Below are 5,163 nucleotides of genomic sequence, written 5' to 3'. Positions count from 1 at the left end.
AACCTAGGGAAAAGAGTGCTAATAGCCACAGAAACCAAGCGGAAAGAGTGCTAATAGCCACAGAAACCTAGGGATAAGAGTGCTAATAGCCACAGAAACCTAGGGGTAAGAGTGATAATAGCCACAGAAACCTAGGGAAAATAGTGCTAAAAGCCACAGAAACCACGGGGAAAATAGTGCTAATAGCCACAGAAATCTAGGGAAAAGAGTGCTAATAGCCATAGAAACCAAGGGATAAGAGTGCTAATAGCCACAGAAACCTAGGGATAAGAGTGTTAATAGCCACAGAAACCAAGGGGAAAGAGTGCTAATAGTCACAGAAACCAAGGGGAAAGAGTGCTAATAGCCACAGAAACCAAGGGGAAAGAGTGCTAATAGCCACAGAAACCTAGGGGTAAGAGTGCTAATAGCCACAGAAACCTAGGGTTAAGAGGGCTAATAGCCACAGAAACAAAGGGATAAGGGAGCTAATAGCCACAGAAACATAGCGATAAGAGTGCTAATAGCCACAGAAACCTAGGGATAAGAGTGTTAATAGCCACAGAAACCTAGGGATAAGAGCGCTAATAGCCACAGAAACCTAGGGAAAAGAGTGCTAATAGCCACAGAATCCTAGGGAAAAGAGTGCTAATAGCCACAGAAACCTAGTGGAAAGAGTGCTAATAGCCACAGAAACAGAGGGATAAGAGTGCTAATAGCCACAGAAACCTACTGGAAAGAGTGCTAATAGCCACAGAAACCTAGGGATAAGAGTGCTAATAGCCACAGAACCTAGGGATAAGAGTGTTAATAGCCACAGAAACCTAGGTATAAGAGTGCTAATAGCCACAGAAACCAAGCGGAAAGAGTGCTAATAGCCACAGAAACCTAGGGATAAGAGTGCTAATAGCCACAGAAACCTAGGGAAAAAAGTGCTAATAGCCACAGAAACCACGGGGAAAAGAGTGCTAATAGCCACAGAAACCTAGGGATAAGAGTGCTAATAGCCACAGAAACAGAGGGATAAGAGTGTTAATAGCCACAGAAACTAAGGGGAAAGAGTGCTAATAGCCACAGAAACCTAGGGAAAAGAGTGCTAATAGCCACAGAAACCTCAGAATAAGAGTGCTAAAAGCCACAGAAACCTTGGGATAAGAGTGCTAATAGCCACAGAAACCAAGGGATAAGAGGGCTAATAGCCACAGAAACCTAGGGATAAGAGTGTTAATAGCCACAGAAACCAAGGGATAAGAGGGCCAACAGCCACAGAAACCTAGCGATAAGAGTGCTAATAGCCACAGAAACCTAGGGGTAAGAGTGCTAATAGCCACAGAAACCAAGGGATAAGAGGGCTAACAGCCACAGAAACCTAGCGATAAGAGTGCTAATAGCCACAGAAACCCAGGGATAAGAGTGCTAATAGCCACAGAAACCTAGGGATAAGAGTGTTAATAGCCACAGAAACCTATGGATAAGAGTGCTAATAGCTACAGAAACCAAGGGATAAGAGTGCTAATAGCCACAGAAACCTAGGGTAAAGAGTGCTAATAGCCACAGAAACCTTGGCATAAGAGTGCTAATAGCCACAGAACCTAGGGATAAGAGTGTTAATAGCCACAGAAACCTAGGGATAAGAGTGCTAATAGCCACAGAACCCTAGGGGTAAGAGTGCTAATAGCCACAGAAACCTAGGGATAAGAGTGCTAATAGCCACAGAAACCTAGGGATAAGAGTGCTAATAGCCACAGAAACCAAGGGATAAGAGGGCTAATAGCCACAGAAACCTAGCGATAAGAGTGCTAATAGCCACAGACACCTAGGGATAAGTGTGCTAATAGCCACAGAAACCTAGGGATAGGAGTGTTAATAGCCACAGAAACCAAGGGATAAGAGGGCTAATAGCCACAGAAACCTAGCGATAAGAGTGCTCATAGCCACAGAAACCTAGGGATAAGAGTGCTAATAGCCACAGAAACCAAGGGATAAGAGGGCTAACAGCCACAGAAACCTAGCGATAAGAGTGCTAATAGCCACAGAAACCTAGGGATAAGAGTGCTAATAGCCACAGAAACCTAGGGATAAGAGTGTTAATAGCCACAGAAACCTATGGATAAGAGTGCTAATAGCCACAGAAACCTAGGGATAAGAGTGTTAATAGCCACAGAATCCAAGGGATAAGAGGGCTAATAGCCACAGAAACCTAGCGATAAGAGTGCTAATAGCCACAGAAACCTAGGGATAAGAGTGCTAATAGCCACAGAAACCAAGGGATAAGAGGGCTAACAGCCACAGAAACCTAGCGATAAGAGTGCTAATAGCCACAGAAACCTAGGGATAAGAGTGCTAATAGCCACAGAAACCTAGGCATAAGAGTGTTAATAGCCACAGAAACCTATGGATAAGAGTGCTCATAGCCACAGAAACCAAGGGATAAGAGTGCTAATAGCCACAGAAACCTAGGGATAAGAGTGTTAATAGCCACAGAAACCTATGGATAAGAGTGCTAATAGCCACAGAAACCAAGGGATAAGAGTGCTAATAGCCACAGAAACCTAGGGTAAAGAGTGCTAATAGCCACAGAAACCTAGGCATAAGAGTGCTAATAGCCACAGAACCTAGGGATAAGAGTGTTAATAGCCACAGAAACCTAGGGATAAGAGTGCTAATAGCCACAGAACACTAGGGGTAAGAGTGCTAATAGCTACAGAAACCAAGGGGAAAGAGTGCTAATAGCCACAGAAACCTAGGGATAAGAGTGCTAATAGCCACAGAACCCTAGGGGTAAGAGTGCTAATAGCCACATAACCCTAGGGGTAAGAGTGCTAATAGTCACAGAAACCTAGGGATAAGCGTGCTAATAGCCACAGAAACCTAGGGAAAAGAGTGCTAATAGCCACAGAAACCAAGGGATAAGAGTGCTAATAGCCACAGAAACCTAGGGATAAGCGTGCTAATAGCCACAGAAACCTAGGGATAAGCGTGCTAATAGCCACAGAAACCTAGGGAAAAGAGTGCTAATAGCCACAGAAACCTAGGGAAAAGAGTGCTAATAGCCACAGAAACCAAGGGGAAAGAGTGCTAATAGCCACAGAAACCTAGGGAAAAGAGTGCTAATAGCCACAGAAACCAAGGGGAAAGAGTGCTAATTGCCACAGAAACCTAGGGGAAAGAGTGCTAATAGCCACAGAAACCTAGGGATAAGAGTGCTAATAGCCACAGAACCTAGGGATAAGAGTGCTATTAGCCACAGAAACCTAGGGATAAGAGTGCTAATAGCCACAGAAACCTAGGGATAAGTGTGCTAATAGCCACAGAAATCTAGGGATAAGAGGGCTAATAGCCACATATACCAAGGGGAAAGAATGCTAATAGTCACAGAAACCTAGGGAAAAGAGTGCTGATGGCAGTCCCAAGAGAGAATAAGTGGCGTGAACAGCCAAACAGCAGAGAAACTAAAATCAGAGGGTAAACTGTGACAGATGTAGGGGAAGGGGAGAAGCAAAGAGAAAAGGTAAGGAGAGGGGGGATAAGATGGGGGGGTGGATATATATAAATAAAGACAAGAAAGAAGTAAAAGGAAAAAGATAGTTAAAGTGTGTTGGGAAGAGGTTTAAGGAGACGGATTCCTGATCTGAAGGCACAGCCGCTAACGGTGGCGCGAATAAAATCGAGGATGGTCAGGAGGGTAGAATTAGAGGTGTGCAGATATCGCACGACGTTGTGGGGCCAGAAGAGGTTGCAAAGATAGGGAAGAGCATGAGAATATGGAGGGATTGAAAAGCAAGCACGAGACATTTAAAATTGTGGGGAAAGAATGTAAAGTAGCCATTGGGCAGTAGAAATAATGTAATCTGGCCACATATGGCACATTGAGATTGGTTTTAAAGTGGAGGAAAAATGCTCAATGCAATTTTGGTTGACTTCAAACAGTCCGCCAATATGTCAACTAAAGTTATATGTTTCTGACTGCAGAATATGGAGTTTGTAATCTAACTGAAAGGAGTTATGGGACAGTGAGAATGAAAAGATGCTTTAGTGAGGCAGGTAATACTGGTTAAGTGTCAGAGTAGGGGCAGTTTCACCTGAGAGTGCTTGAGACTGCTACCTGGGGGGGGCATGAAACTAAAGTCTTCTGTCCCTCAGTTTTAAGATCCCTCCCTTCTATCGACAGAACATTTATCTAAAAATTGGTTGAAAGAGTACAAATTATGTGAGATTATTTAGAATTAATAAGAACGATTAATAATTAATTCTAAATAACCCAACGTCATTTGTACTTTTTCAACAATTTTAAAATAAATGTCCTGTCAATAGAAGGGAGGGATGTTTGAACTGAGGGCTATGAGACTTTAATTTCATGCACCCCCAGGTAGAAGGTGCAAGCACTCTCAGGTGCTCTACTCTGACCCCTAACACAGCACAGAAATCAGTCATTCAGTCTAACTAGGCAACATGGATACTTCTGTTCCCTACAAGCATTCCCTGCTCTCTGCTTTAACCTGCCCCACCAACATATCTTTCTCTTCCCTTCTCCTCACATACTTGTCTGATTTACCCTTAAACGCATCTATGTTATTTGCCTTTACCTCACCATGTAGCAGTGATTTGCACATTTTAACCACGTTCCAGAAAAGTGCTTTCTCCCGAATTCCTAATTGAGTTTTTATCAGTGATTATCTGATACTTGTAGCCTCTAGTTTTGGACTTCCCCAAAGCTTCTCAGCATCTATCCTATTAAACCCTTTCAGAATTTTAAATACGTCCATCTGGGTGGCAGGGTGGTACAGTGGTTAGCACTGCTGCCTCACAGCTCCAGGGACCCAGGTTCGATTTCGACCTCGGGTGACTGTCTGTGCGGAGTCTACATGTTTCCCTGTGTCTGCGTGGGTTTCCTCCGGGTGCTCCGGTTTCCTCCCACAGTCCAAAGATGTGTAGGTTAGGTGGATTGGCCATGATAGATTACTCCTTAGGGTAGAATTTGCAGGAATAGTGTTGGAGACTGGGCCTGGGTAGGATGGTTTTCCGAGTGGTCTGTGCAGACTCGATGGGCCGAATGACCTCCTTCTGCACTGTAGGGATTCTATCAGGAACCAGTGAAAATAAAAGCAGATTCTATTTGTCTCCCAACCCTTGGCTATTTCAGTGATTGCTCTAATTGTTGTGAAAAGACAGCACAATTCTCGG

This window comes from Scyliorhinus torazame, chromosome 2 (genome assembly GCF_047496885.1).
Source record: "Scyliorhinus torazame isolate Kashiwa2021f chromosome 2, sScyTor2.1, whole genome shotgun sequence".
NCBI lineage: Eukaryota > Metazoa > Chordata > Chondrichthyes > Carcharhiniformes > Scyliorhinidae > Scyliorhinus > Scyliorhinus torazame.
The sequence above is the reverse complement of the archived record's forward strand: the minus strand, read 5'-3'. Positions refer to the sequence as shown.